This window comes from Hipposideros armiger, unplaced genomic scaffold (genome assembly GCF_001890085.2).
Source record: "Hipposideros armiger isolate ML-2016 unplaced genomic scaffold, ASM189008v1 scaffold_981, whole genome shotgun sequence".
Classification (NCBI taxonomy): Eukaryota; Metazoa; Chordata; class Mammalia; order Chiroptera; family Hipposideridae; genus Hipposideros; species Hipposideros armiger.
In genome coordinates this window covers 204,550-220,930 of record NW_017732331.1, presented here as the reverse complement: position 1 = coordinate 220,930, position 16,381 = coordinate 204,550, and positions in this window count along the sequence as shown.

Here is a 16,381-nt window from a genome sequence, read left to right as displayed (position 1 = left end):
TAGTTATAGTAATTAAAATTAAATTTTTTCACTGTGCTTAAGAAGCATACATACATATGTATAATAGCTGTGAAAGTGAATTTTTATATGCTTATACACTATAAGTATTAGAATTTATTTTTTAACATCAGCCCACAGGGAATTTCTGATTCAGTAGATTCAAAGTATGGTTTCAACTACCCAGGAAATATCAACTAGAAATGGAGTATTTAACATACTCCTCTCACCTCCTGCTAGTGTAGAAATATCAAATATGGTATATATGTCCTGCCTCCCTGCTTGCACTCAATCCTTGGCAGTTATTACTAACATTTAACATCTTTTCTAGCCAGGTACCAGCTCTCTATCTAATTGTTTTCCACAGGGTGCTCCTGGCAGCCACCATCAATTCTTCAGAGTTGGAAAAATAAATGAAACTTACTTTCCATCTTTACTCTAGACCAAGAGACATGACAAGACAAAAATAAAAAACCTTTCATTTTGTCTTTCAGGAACATTCTGTTCTTACGAATAACAGACAAAAAGTATTTTCTGTCCTCTATGAGCACTCTTATTTGCAACCCTTAGCACCAAAACTGGAGTCAGGACTCTGAATGAACACTGCCATCTTCTAACACTAGAAGAGTTTATTTTTGTAAAAGCCAATCTTATTTTTAGTTCTAGTCACTTTAGTCACTGTAACCAAGATTATGTAAACTTTCTAAATAGACTAAATATTCTAAAAATACAGTAAAACAACAGACTCCACACCAACCAAGTCACAATATGGGTGTCTGACCTAAACCCACAAAATAAGACTGATGGGAAGGTCACTTATCAAACTCCAGTGACCATAATATGCTCCCATCGCTGTGTCAAAAACAAAGACAACCAAAAGGCTATTACTCAAAGTGATTCCATTATCTTTGGGAAAGCATCTCATCTCTGTGTATATGTGAAGGCTTATCATATTAGACTTACAATTTAAGTCCAGAAGTGAATACAAAAAAAAATATGTTAAATAGCAAGGCCTAAATCTCCACCATTGCATTTGTTGTTTAGAAATGATTTTTTATTGATGAAATGAATGGTAATCAAGATATGTGTTTAGCAAGGAAGATTAATGAAGTCTCCTCCACCCTTTCACAAATAGGGTATAAAAATATGATAAGCCCAATATCCTAACATTTGTGCAGCAAATAAAGCCCTAGGACTAAAAGTACATAGCCCACTCCTGCACTGCAACCACAAGATGTTATCATCTTTATTTGTTGACAAACAAGAGATCTTGTTGCCAACAATTTTCTTGTATTTCCCTTGAGATAAATCTTCAGGGTGTGGTGAGGACAGAGAGTGGGGACTTTAGACTGCTTAGTGGAAGAGCTCGACTGTTTTAGTGATTTCTTATTAATCAATGCACATGTGAAAACTTCAGTTCACAACTTGCTTTAATTGAAACAGATTAATGTGAGGTTTAGAAGAAGGAGTCCTAGTTCCCTCCCATCTCTGGTTGTTAAAGGCTACTCATATATCAAAGAACCTGAAATTGTCTTATAACCATTCTCAACAACACATATATAACAATATAAAATAAGTGATAATATCTATTGATAGCATGGGTGTGGTGGAAATGTAAATGGTTACCATCTTTTTGGAAAACAACTGACAATATCTATTAAAATTGGGAATTTGTATATACTTCAGCCCAACAGTCTAGCTAGCTTTTGGGACTCTATCCCGTGGGCATAAGAATATCAGACTATATAAAGGGAATTATATAAAGAATAAAATTATTGTAGCATTGTTTAAATTGGCAAAAAAATAAAGTGTAAGCAAGATGAATATCAACCAAATGGAAATGGTAAATAAGTTATACATGTATATTATGCAATATTAACAACTATTATTAAAGAATAACAAAACTATGTGGACTGAATTGGGACTTGGGAGTATTCCAAAATGTGTTGAATGAGGACAATGACATGTAGGAAAGAGTATTTAATATTCCATTTTTGTAAAAATGACAGTGTATAAAATGTGTATGTACATAAAATTACAAAAGGATACATAATGGGAGAGGTAAGGGCAATAAGAACGAAGACTGGAGTGGGTAAGTGAGGAAAGTAGAAAATCAAAGTTAGGAGACAATTACTAGTAAAGAATACACAATATTATGATTTGATTTGTATGAAATTATATGTGGATATGTATGCTTACAGAAATTAGAAGAACAGGGTAGATCTCTGCCTACTGTTTTAGAGGAATTTCCAAGTGCATTAAATTTAAAAGGGAAAGTATCTAGTATCTTATGATTCTATTTCAGGATAAAGGGAATAAACCACATCTCTATACAGATATATACATCTTTATGTGTCGCTATATGTATGTATTGGTGGAAGAAATATCAGTATCATAACATGCAGATGACTCCATGACAGAAAATAGCAATGATTTGAAATGAATTCTGATGAAAGTGAAAGAAGAAAGTGCCAAAGCAGGACTGCATTTGAACACAAGAAGACAAAAATCATGACTACAGAAGAAATACACTACTTTAACATAGATGATGAAGACATGGAAATTGTTAAAGATTTTGTTTACCTTGTTTCAGTCATCAATTCAAATGGAGACTTCAGCTGAGAATTCAAGAGAAGGTTGAGGTTTGGAAGGACTGCAATGGGAGAATCAGGAAAGATGGTCAAGTACAAAGATGTATCATTAGAGACCAAGGTTAAGATCATCTACACCATTGTATTCCTGGTTACTATGTATAAGTGCAAAAGTTGGAAAGTGAAGGCTGATGAGAAAAAAAATAATTCATTTGAAATATAGTGTTAGACATAGATGTGTGTTAAAACAAATTGCTGTACACCTAGTGAAATATAGTGTTAGAGGAGAGCTCTGCAGATATCCTGGGCTGCCAGAAAAATGAACAAGTGGGTCCTGGATCAAATTAAACCTGAAACATCGCTGGAGGCAAAAATGGCAAATCTGAAGCTGTCCCACTTTGAACACCTCATGAGAAGGCGTGGCTCTTTGAAAAAGACAATCATGCTGGGAAAAATAGAAGGCAGCAGGAAAAGAGGAAGACCAAACATTAGATGGATTGACTCCATAAAAGAAACCCTAGGCATATCTCTACGGGAGCTGGGCTGTGAGGACATTGTGACATCACTCAGTCATAGGGTCACCAGTGGTCGGAGCCAACTCAGTGGGCATGTACCACACATATGTGTGTGTATGAGCAAAAATAAGGGTGTGGAAAGATACACAGTAAGATCTGCAGGGGCTGATTTCAGGATGGGGTAGGATAATAGGGTTTGGGCTGCTGGGGTAGGTGACTGTTAGCTTTGCCCATTTTTTAACTGCATTATGTTGTTTCATTTATTACAACACAACTGTATTACTTTTGAAATTTGAAAAGAAGCAAAACATGCAAATTGTAGATTCTGGATATTGGAACAGCTTTTTAACTAGTTCTTGGTAAAAAAAGATGTCAAATATTTTCGAATAAATTTTCATTTAAATAATTTATTTTAAACCATTAAGCTTTGTTAAATTCATCAATTTAACTGAACCTTTATTAAAAATCCTTAAGCTCCTTATTTTAGCCAAATAGTACTTAAAGTTAGTTCAAATATAATACTGAAGTTCTTAAGCAACTACTTAACTAAAGCTGTGAAAGTAGATCATGTTTATTGTTATTTAACTAGAAATAACACTTTTGGCCTTTGAAAGCTATCAAAAATAGCATTTTATGAAACTGTTATAGGACAGTCATTATGCTTTTTTTACGCTATGATTTACATACAGTAAAATGCAGCCTTTACTCCTCTTAGAAATAAATGCCAACATGGGAATAAACATGCATTATATGACAAGTGTTTGTTGTTGTTTTTAATTTTAGCCATTACAAGAGGAGTTAAGTTGTTTTTCACCGATGTCTTTTACACCAAATTATATAAACATCTGTTATAACAGGTGAAATCCATAGGTCAGACTTATTTTGCATAGCTTGTCCATAGCAAGTCAGCTGGTCTGATCTTTAACATGGTATCTGTAACCACATGTGACCTATTGCTCCATGATCCTGAGTCTCCCCTCAGTGGTGGTTGTTTGTGCATGTGCTTACTCAGAGGCAATGAGGCATGGAATCTATTTCTTTTTTAATCCCCAGTTGATGAGGTAATCAACAGTTTCAAGCTTTATGCAAGCTTATCTTTGGATGGTGGGACTTACAGAAAATATAGGTAAGTGGAAAACAGAGATGAAAAGTCATCCAAACTCTATTTAGTAAACACATAAGTTTAAATTGAGGTTGGTGGAAGCTGTGGGAAAAAAATAAGGTGAGGGAGAAAAATAACATCAATAGTAAGCTGAGTGAGGCTACTGTAAAATGAGTTAAGTTTATTAAAGTAAATTTTCTCTGATGTGGTTCATATGTAGTGATGACACATTAGTAAAAATCAGTTTTTGTTTTTTAGAAATATAACATTAAATGAGAAGAAAGAGAATGTGTGTATGATATTCAATCCTCTATCTTTATGATTCTGATTTTTGTTAAATTAGAATGAGTCTACTGAAAACCACCATTATTAATCATGATGTGATTTCTAAGGAATTCATTTGATGAAAGGTGGGGTGGAAAAGAAGTTAAACAAAACTTTTGTGGGGTTTTCTTTGATGTTGTTTTTGGTCCTTTGTTTTTGGCAGGGGTTAGAGTGCCTTTAGGGAAAATAAGCAGTGGTAGAGAAAAGGGATTGTGTGATTTAGGGATAAATAACTGAGTAATATGGCCCCAATGAGACCTAGAGGTTGGGGTTGGAGGGTGAAAGAATGTGAACTGAAAGCTGGTCCACTTTTGTTTTTGTATTTTTTGCTTTTTTAATCTAGAGTTACATTTAAAGTTGTATTTATCCCTCTAGAAGATTATCAGTAGAATACAGAAACAAAGGATACAGAAACTAGATTTTATGTCAGACCTCTTTGTGTGTGTGTGTGTGTGTGTGTGTGTGTGTGTGTAAACTGGCAAGTTATAACTCCAATGAGCTTAGAAAAGGCATACGAGCTTCTATCTAACCAGGGCATCAATATTTATCTACCTCTCCTGTAATTAAAAGCAAATGTCCAACCACAAGAAATGAGTGAGAGTTTGCTTACCTTATTAACAGCATGTAACCTAATGATTTGGTCACCTAAGTGTCACTGACTCTGAATCAAATCAGCAGGGAGAAAGAAAAGTGTCAGTGTCACAATTCACTTTAGACATTTAAGCTGACTCTACAATTTATAAAAACATTCGTAGAAACAAATTCCAACCTCAAATATTTTTCTCCTACCTCAGGTTCATCAAATTGCAAGTTAACTATTTTTTCTAGTTGATTGAAGAACTCAACAGACCAAAAATGTGTTATCATTTGCTTAAAGTGCAAATGATTTGGGAAATTTCACTAAATGTTTTTATTCATGTCATGGAAAATTATGTATATTACTATTATTCGATATTTAATCATCAGCCACTTTCTAAATAGTTTAAAATGTCAAGCCAATTATAAATTCCCTAAATTTTAAAGTGTTTAATCCAATAGCACTAAGAATAGCAAAATAGGAAGAAATTATTCAGAGCTAACTTCTTAGACCAACGGTTCTCAACCTTCCTAATGCCACGACCCTTTAATACAGTTCCTCATGTTGTGGTGACCCCCAACCATAAAATTATTTTCGTTGCTACTCTATAACTGTAATTTTGCTACTGTTATGAATCGTAATGTAAGTATCTTTTTGGTTTCCGATGGTCTTAGGCGACCCCTGTGAAAAGGTCATTTGACCCCCCAAAGGGGTCATGACCCACAGGTTGAGAACCGCTGTTTAGACTATTGCAAGGAGAATGTAAATTGCAACCATATTTCCAATAGGTTCAAGATCAGAAGTTAATTTTTAGTAAAGTTACATAGGTTTCAGGTGTACAGTTCTGTAATACATTATCTACATATCACATTGTGTGTTCACCACCCAGTCAGTTCTGCTTCCATCACCATATATTTGACCCCTTTTGCCCTCATCCTCCACCTCCCTCCCCTCACCTCTGGTAACCACTAAACTATTGTCTGTGTCTATAAGTTTTTGTTTCTTCATCTGTCTTGTTCCTTTGTTGTTTTCAGTTTTATATACTACATACCAGTGAAATCATATGATTCTTGATTTTTCTGTCTAGCTTATTTCGCTTAGCATAATAATCTCAAGATTCATCCATGTTGTTGCAAATGGCATTACTTCATCTTTTCTTATGGCAGAACAGTATTCCATTGTGTGTGTGTGTGTGTGTGTGTGTGTGTGTGTGTGTGTATTTATATATATCACATCTTCTTTATCCAATCATCCATTGAAGGACACTTTGGTTGTTTCCATGTCTTGGTCACTGTAAATAAAGCTGCAAAGAACATTGGAGCACATATATCTTTACAGATAAATGTTTTCAGATTTTTTGGGTAGATACCAAAGAGAGGGATTGCTGGGTTATATGGGGATTCTATTCTTAATTTTTTAACCCAAATAAACTCTAATTAAAACCACAACAAAAAAAGAAGTTAATTTTATTTATCAAGTGAACAAAAGTATTTTTATTTAAATGCCAATCTATTGTTCACAGAATTACAAATTTACTGTATGCTAGAAAAAGATGTAAAGAATAGTAAAATAAATTATTGGCAAAATACAAAATGAATGCGTTCTAGATAAGTGATTCCATTCAATTACACATTTTATTGAGATACTTTGGATTCCCAAACATAAACTTAATTATTTCCTTCCAAGTTTGTTTGGTTTTGATTTAAGACAAACTGCATGTCTTGTTCTACCTCTTCACTCTTCTCGGATAGATAGCATAGTAATGTAATTTTAGTATTTGCCTTAATTCTGTAACACTCTCTATCTTACAATTTATTTTATCTTTACGCATCAAATCAGGGAACTATTTTCAGACTTTAATTCTTGGTTAAGTATACGGAAGCATTCCTCCAGAGGCATATGATATCTGGTGATACGCCTATGACCCATTTGGTAAATGTTCACCGAAAGACCACAAGACATTTTCCCATGCCCAAGAAAACACAATGTAATATGGAAAAGGAGCTCAGAAAGAAATAAAATGAAACTAGTTTATGTAGAAATAATAAGTGACTTTATTGAAGCGGTTTGTATCTCAACCTATTTTCAGGAGGATACTATCTAGAATGATTGCATATGATGCTAGTCTTCTTTCTAAAGTTCGTGAACCCAGCTGATGAATTTTCATCAGGCTCTTAATAATATTTCTAGAAAAAGAGCTTAGCTTTTTTCCCCTTGTATTACATAATCTAGGCTTATAAATGGCATGACTTGATTTTCAGTGATGGGGGTCTTCACTGTATAGTCATCAGTTCATTATTAATTATATTTTGTCAAAATAAAAACTTAGAGTGATTCCAAAATAAACAATTCACTCTGATATACATCACTGACAGTTAAATTTTAAACTATAACAGAAGATTGTGCTTTATAAATAAAATGAAATAATATAAAACCAGTAGTTGTAACATTTTTTTTGTATCACAGATCCCTTTTAGAATCAGAATCTGATAAAATGTCCAGACTTTTCCAGAAAAAGAGATGTATATTCAAGCTAAATTTTGTACATTTTCTCTGGAAGCTTGTCCTTTGACACCAAAATTTAAATATCTTTACAGTAAAAGTTGGGACCCAGTTAAAGAATACAGGCATGCAATAAGTATTTCTGCATAGTTATGTTTATTCTTATAAGACTGAGCCACAATTAGCCTGATTTGTAGCAGCCAGGGGAAAACAGAAATCTAGTTATTATGACTGTCATCAAGAAAAGGAAACATAGCTATTAGGGAAAGCAAAACTTTGCTAGCTATGAAATATAAATAATTTTCCCTCGAACTGTTTTGTAAACTTAACTTTGGAAATTCTGCTTAATCTCAAAGGCAATAGTAAATTTAATGTAATTTCTTATTTTGGCCGCTTTTAAAAATAAGAGGACATATGATTACCAGGGAACAGGCAGCCTGTTGGTTGTCTGAATCATAGAGAATATGTATTCAACTCACTCGGTTGTTAATCACTTCTATCCTTGGACTATGTTTCCTAAAATTTACTTTTCACTCAAAGTTGGGCTTTTGATGGGTGCAATTCAGATATCAGCCCTCTGGAAATCTCTGATATATCCAGCATTATGGAAGACAGGAAAAGAAGAAACAACATATGTATAATAAGAGTCCTCAGAAAAGAAGAAGAATAAAAGAGAGATATTTAAAAATCTATAATTAAAAACAAACTTTCCTAAAATTAAGAATATGTATATCTGAAAGTACATGTTGAAAAAGCACACTATGTGCCTGGGACAATAGACTGAGAACACTGAGAAAAATCTAATGAAATTATTGCTCATTAAAGAAATTGAGTAGTACATTCTTTTGACATCTGGACAAAATGTTTAAGTCATTTATAATTGAAAGAAAAACAAATTGTCAAGAATTCAATAGCAAGAATTTGTTGCTTCTGGGGTAAACCCAAAACTAAAATTTGAGCCAAGTTTTTTAATGTTCAGATAAATTATTTTTTAAGTCTAAACTCAAACTATTTTCAATATCCCATGAGTTATTCCTGAGGTATCTACTACAGAATAACCTCTAGATAATTAAAGTGACTGGAAATATATCAATTTAAGACTGCTGGTGAGCATTATCATATAGTTAATTGTAGCACTATGAATAAATGATGACAATAAAGGAAGAAATACAGTATGTAATAGTAATATGTAACAACCCCAATGGGGACAGAGTGAATAGGATGAAGGAGCAGGGATAGAAGGTAGACTTCTTTGAATATATCTTGTTTTATAGAATTAACTTTGAAACCATGTGTGTTTTATATCATAAAAGAATTTACTGTTTAAAAACTGAAATTAAAATGAGATAAATGAATCTAATAGGTTGCTAGCATAACCACCCAAAAACTAATCCAAGTAATTTAAAAAAGTTTTTGACTGTACATCCTTAATAATATATACCTAAGGACAAAAAATATTGGAAACAATTTTAAACAAGTATAATTCTGTGACATTATTATCCTATTACCCAGTGTCCTTCACCAGCAAGATTCTTGGTAAGGGAGAAAGGAAAAACAGATGTCAGAAAGAAGAGATTAAGTAAATATTTTTTAATCTGGATTTGAAGTATCAGTATGAATTGAGAATATTTGCTGCTGCTAGGAAAAAAACTATGTTCTAATTTTTGTCAACTGACAATTCCTAGATATTCTGATGTACCCAGTAGCAATGAGTACCTGTAGCATCCAGAATACAGTGTCAAAATTTAATTTCCTTCTGAAAGATTCTTGGAAGAATGGCTAATTCCAGGTCCAGGTCCTGGAAACTCTTGCAACATCAGATAACAAAAAAACTAGCAAAAATTACTAGCTTTGTGTCAAAGACTTGGGAATCAACTTGCAAAGACTGTCAAAGATGAGGTGATATGAAGATAAATGAGGGAAAGAACCTTCAAAAGAGTGAAATATATCAAACAGGTTCAAATCTATGAGTTCATAATAATACTTAAAAAATAATTAGTGAGCCATTGGAAGACACTAGTGAACCAACTCATTATTTTGAAAACTCATAAACAGAGAACCACTGAATAGTCAGATAGTAGATACGAGCAAGATTTTCTTTATTGTGGTATTTCAGCAAATAAATTTTAAAAATTATAGAATTGGAGTATCATCACTTTGGAGCCTTAAATGAACTAATGGATCTAGGCATTGAGCATCAATTATTGCTAATATCAAAAAGAGAAAGATTACCAGATAATAGATGTTTCCTGATGGAGGAACAAAGCATCTCCTAATAAGGAGTCTTTCCAGAAAATCAAACCTGAATCTGGTCAGTCTTCTAGATCCAATTACAAATTTACAGAAAATTCAGAGGAAAGGGGAATATGTTAAATTGTACTGGGAATGTAGTCAGAAAATCCTACAGGACAAACAACTTGCTAAAGTTTCTTTAGCAAATAAATTGTAAAGAGGAAAAAAAACATGGAGTGTGAAACCAATAGGTGAAAAGAAACTTAAAAGAAAATACATCAACCAATCATTAATGTAGGCCTTGTTTGAATGCTGATTAAAATTCTAGGAAAATTTGTGTCATTAAATATATAATTTGAAATTTGAACACCGAATATTTTACGATGTTCAGAATTAGTAATTTGTAAGATAAAATTGTGGTATTGTGGTTATGTAAAAAGAAAAGAGCCCTTTTCTTTCAGTTACAAAATGAAATGTTTGTTCATAAAATAAAATGTTGTCTGGAATTTGCTACAAAATAATTTGAGAATGTGGATGACAGTAAGGGTGTACATGAAATCATTTTGTTGAAGCTGGATAATGGCACATGGAGAGTTTTAAAAAAATATTTTTATTAAAAATATAGCTAACATACAATATTATGTTACTTTCTGGTATACACCCTAATTATTGAACATTTATATACCTAAAGAAATGATCATTATGATAAGTCTAGCAACCATCTGAGACTGTACTATGTTAGCATAATATTATTTACTATATTCCCCATGCTGTACATTACATCCCCATGACTTATTGGTTATATATCTGGAAATTTGGACCTCTTATTCCCCTCACTCACCCCCCTTTTTAAATTTATCAAATACATTTGACATTCAATATTATTTTATATTAATTTCAGGTGTACAGCATATGATTAGACATTGATATAATTTAAGAAGCAATTCCCCTGACAAGTCTAGTACCCACCTGGCATTATACATAGTTAGTACCATATTATTGACTATACTCCTTATGCTTTACTTTACAGTCCCATGACTATTTTATAACTACCAATATATACTTTTTAATCCCTTCACCTTTTTCATCCTGCCTCCCAACTCCCTCACACCTATCACCCCAACAAATCTAGTACCCATCTGACACCATACATAGCTATTACAACATTATTGACTATATTCCTTAAGCTATACCCTACATCCCCATGACTACTGTGTAATAACAAATTTGTGGTTCTCAATCCTTTCCCTTTTTTCACCCACCCCCCGCAAACCCTCTCCCATCTGGCAGCCATCAAAATGTTCTCTGTATCTATGAATTTGTTTCTGATTAGTTTGTTCATTTTGTCTTCTAGATTCCACATATAAACAAGATCACATTGCATCTGTCTTTCTCTGTCTGACATACCCCACTCAGCATAATACCCTCCATGTTCATTCAAGTTGTTGTAGATGGCAAGAAACCATTCCTATCCATGGCTGAACAATAATCCACTATATATATATAGTAGATATATAGACCATGTCCTCTTTATCCATTCATCCAATGACTAACACCCAGGCTGCCTCCACATCTTGGCCATTGTAAACAATGCTGTAATGAACATATGGATACATACATCCCCTCGAAGTAGCATTTTGGTTTTCTTCAGATAAATATCCCAAAAAGGGATTACTAGGTACTTCATTATCTCTTTTTAGAGCCTTTGTTTTAAAGTCTATTTTGTCTGGTATAAGTAGTGCTACTTGAGCTTTTGTTTTTTTAAATTTTTGTTTTCATGTAATATCTTGTTCCATCCCTTTACTTTCTGTCTCTGTGTGTCTTTCAATCTGAAGTCTCTCCTGTAGGCAGCATATATAGAGATTTTGTTTTCTTATCCATTCAGCCCTCTTATGACTTTTAAGTGAAGAATTTAATCTATTTACAATGAAAATAATTGTTGATAGATTTGTACCTATTGCCATTTTATTATTCATAATTTTGATTTTATATTCTGTGTTAAAAAAGTCCCTCTGACATTTCTTGTAATACTGGTTTGGTAGTGATGAACTCTTTTAGCTTTTTCTTGTCTGGGAAGGTCTTTATCTGTCCTTTTATTTTATTTTGAGTTTTTATTATAATTATTTATTAGTTTCAGGTGTTCAAAGCAATGTAATAGTTAAACATTTACACCCCTCAAAAAGTGATAAGCCCCCCAATCTGCTACCACTCTAACACCTATACAGCTCTTACAATACCATTGACTATCTTCACTATGCTGTACTCCACAACCTGTGGAGATTATATATATATATATATATATATATATATATATATATATATATATATATATATATATATTTGACATTCAATATTATTCTACTTCAACTTCAGATGTATAAGATATTGGTCAGATATCTTCATAGTCTATGACGTGAACCCCCTGATAAGTCCAGTGCACATCTGGCACACTACATAATCTTTACAATGTTAATGATTATGTTCCCCATACTGTATTTCATATTTCCGTGACTATATTATGACTACTAATTTGATTTTAAATGATAGCCTTGCTGGGTAGAGTAGTCTTGGTTGTAGGTTCTTGTATTTCATCACTTTGAATATTTTGTGCTAATCCCTTCTGACCTGCAAAGTTTCTATTGAAAAATTAGCTGACAGTCTTATGGGGGCTCCCTTACAAGTTACTAATTGCCTTTCTTTTGCTGCTTTTAGTATTCTCTCTTTGTCTTTAACCTTTGCCAGTTTAATTATAATGTATCTAGGTGTGGGCATTTTGGGGTTCATCCTGTTTGGGACTCCACATTTTCTGGACTTGTATGTCTATTTCATTTGCCAGGTTAGGAAAGTTTTCAGTCATTATTTATTCAAATAGGTCAGTCCCTTGCTTTCTCTTTTCTCCTTCTGGCACCTCTATGATGCGAATATTGCTACACTTGGTGTTGTCCCAGAGATCTCTTAAACTCTCCTCACTTTTTTGGATTCTTTTTGTCTTTCTGCTATTCCAATTGGGTGTTTTCTACTACCTTGTCTTTCAAATTGCTGATTTGATCCTCTGCTTCATTTTGTCTGCTGGTAATTCCTTCTAGTGCATTGTTTATTTCAGTTATTGTAGTCTTCACTTCTGACTGGTTCATTTTTATGGTTTCTATGTCCTTTTTAATGCTTGCTATCTCTTTGTTGAAGTTCTCACTAAGTTTCTTGAGCATTCTTATAACCATTGTTTTGAACTTTGTCTCTGGTAAGTTGCTTGCCTCTATTTTGTTTAGTTGTTTTTCTGGAGTATTCTCCTGTTCTTTCACTTGCGTTGTATTTCTTTGTTTCCTCATTTTGGCTGCATCTCTGTGTTTGTTTCAATGTATTAGGTAAATTTGCTATGTCTTCAAGTCTTGGCCGGGTGGCCTTATGTAGTAGGTGTCTTGTGGGAGTCAGTGGTGCACTCCCCTGGTTACCTGCTCTGGGTGCTCCAGGAGTGTCCCTTGTGTGGGTTGTGTGTGCCCACTTGTTACAGTTGAGCCTTGATTGCTGTTGGCACATCAGTAGGTAGAATTGACCCACAGGCTGATTGGCTGTGGAGTTTGGCCACATCCACAGCTTATGGGTTGCTGTGCTGGAGGCTTACCCCACCAAGTGGGATTTTTCCTAGCAGGCTCTGGTGCCTGTTGAGATCACCCTTTGTTTGTGTCACTTGTGTGGCCAATTGGGTGGTGTTCTACTGTGGTCTGAAGCCAACCTCCATGTATGTTAATTCTTGGGACAGGCTCTGGTGCAGGCCCAGGTCAGCCACTGCCTTTGACTGGACAAAGTTTACATGGTAGGAGGTACAAAGTGATTTACAGATGTTTGCTGCCTGTGCTGAACCTGGAGGCTCATGAGAAAGGTCATGCTGTGAACCGAGGACACCTGCCACCAGTACTAGGCCTAGGGTAGCTCCACAAAAGTCAAGACACCCTGAAGCCTGCTGTCACCTGCTGGCTTCCTTAAGATTCAGCCATTGATAAAGTTTCATGCAGTAAGAGAGTTAGGTGAGGCAGCGTCTTAGGGAGTCACTAGAGTGGGAGAGTTGTGGTCACCAGGTGAATGTAAACTCTGGTTTGGTGCCAGTGCTGAGCCTGGAGCTACTCAGCAGAAGTCTCAGAGCACACTGAGGCCAGTCACTGCCTAACTGGGGCCTGTGGACTCTGATAGTTTTCTAAGAAAGTACAATTCGGGAAGAGCTGGCTGCTCATGGAGAAAGTGCCTCCAGCATTGGGGGAGTTGGGTGGGGTGAGGTCCCAGCTGAGTCAGCAGGGCAGAGCAGTGGAACTCACCAGGCCAATCAGACTCAGATTTGGCCTGAGGGGGAGGGCTCAACACAGGAAAGATGGCGCCTGCCTGCTGGCTGTTTCGGAGGAGTATCTTTCACCGGGAAAATGCCAACTGTCCTCCAGTCCTGCCCGTGCAGCCACATACCTCATTCTTCTCCCATATGTCTTCAAGGCCCCCTGAGTCACCATCCCTCCGCTGGAGCCAAAGGTGAATGCCTGGGAACAAGTGAGTATGTGCATGCACCATTTAAGAGGATGCCTGGGTTTCCTGTAGCTTTTTTTCCCATCTGAATGGTCAGAATCCTCACTGTTTTTCACAGCCAGATATTGTGGGGGCTTCTCTTCACAGCACCAGGCTGGGGAGCCTGGTGTGGGGCGCTGGGGTCTCTCACTCCTTGGTGGGAACCTCCACGGCTAAGATATCACTCCTGATTCTCAATTGCCACAGGGAAGTTTAGAGCCCATTCTGCATCTCTGCCCCTTCTACAAGTCTCAACATAGCTTCTTTATATTTTTAGTTCAGCTAGACTTCACATGTTTTTTTAGGTTTATTGGTCTATAAGTTAGTTGTAATTTTAATGTGTTCAGGAAAGGACACAAGCACAGTGTTTCTACTTCACCATCTTGGATCTCTTTTGGAAGTGTATTATATTATTCTTCACATATTTTTTGAAATTTTCAAAAATATAATATTTAAAATAAATCATACATTTGGTAGCTTTGTCTGTGTGGCACTGCCATGCCTGATGGTACTTAAAAGATACACAATTTTCTTTACTAGGAGATATTTCTTTTCCCCTAGTGCCTGTTAAAAGCAGTCAGGGCTGCATGTAGAACCAGCAAAGGTTAAAGAAAGCTAGCAGCTGATACATCTGGGGAGCATTAGCTATATTAAGGACAAGCCAGGAACAAAAGATAACCAGAAGAAACAGCTGAGTACCCTCTGGTCAAGACTTCAGGCCATCTAATTAAAGGGACTGTGGTTTACAGGCTAGCAAGGGCCATGTGTCATTTTATTGCTTTGTTTCGAACTCTAGCACAAGAGTTCCTTGGTTTGGAATTCGATCAAAACTGAGTAGAGGGCTACTTTATTCTCAATACACAAGTTTAAATGTTTTGTATCACAACACCTTTCAAGAAAAAATAGGATTTACATTTATAGAAATATCAATTAAATGTCTTTTGGATTTTCTCTGTTGCAAAAATTTCCATTAGCCATGCATGTGAATATAAAAATAAACAATTTTATTAAAAATATTTTTAAAAAATTTTCAATTACAATGAACATACAGTATTATATTAATTTCAGGTGTACAACATTGTGATTAGACATTTATATAACTTATAAAGTTATCACCCCAGTAAGCCTAATATCCATCTGACACCATACATAGTTATTTTAATATTATTGACTATATTTTCTATGCTGTACCTAACACCTCAATGACTGTTTTTATGACTGGCAATTTGTACTTCTTAATCCCTTCCTCTTTTTCAGTTTTTATGACTGGCAATTTGTACTTCTTAATCCCTTCCTCTTTTTCATCCACTCCTCCCCCCCCCATTCCCCATTTGGCAACCATTAAAATGTTCTCTGTATCTACGAGTTTGTTTCTGTGATAAACACTTCTTTTGATTGTCATAATCAGTCAACAAATACAGTATTTATTATGTGGCGACACTGTGAAAAGCATAAAGATTACTATAAAGGCATGGTAGAATTATAGGGGCATTACAGTTTCATGGAAAGCATCTGACTCAGCCATTTCTTGGCTTGTTGGATTGTGCTGTTTATACAATGGTTCCCTCATTTGTTAAACCAGATTTTAGTTGTATTTAAAGATAATATCTAAAACATTTAGCCTATAGTATATAATTAACATGTGGAAGAATAGTCATTTTCACATTTTGTTTTCGTTATGATCAGCAAATTCTGCCACTTGCCTTTGAGTATTAGACATCTCCCTCCTTTATGTAAACACCACTTCTAGTGCTCGCCTAGTTTACCAGCTCAATCTCTTATGAAGAAAAACCTTAAACAAGTCAACAATTACTAATTAATTTTTCTCTTATGCTAAAACAATTTTTATTAAATGTTAAAAGCTGTTTGTATAGCAATGTGTCAGAGAGACTCAAGTACTTTTTTAATCTTCTAATACCCTGATAACTTAACTAAGAAGGATGCAAAATTAAGTGTAATGAGTTACATTATTAGAGAAAACACAGTCCTGTCTCAG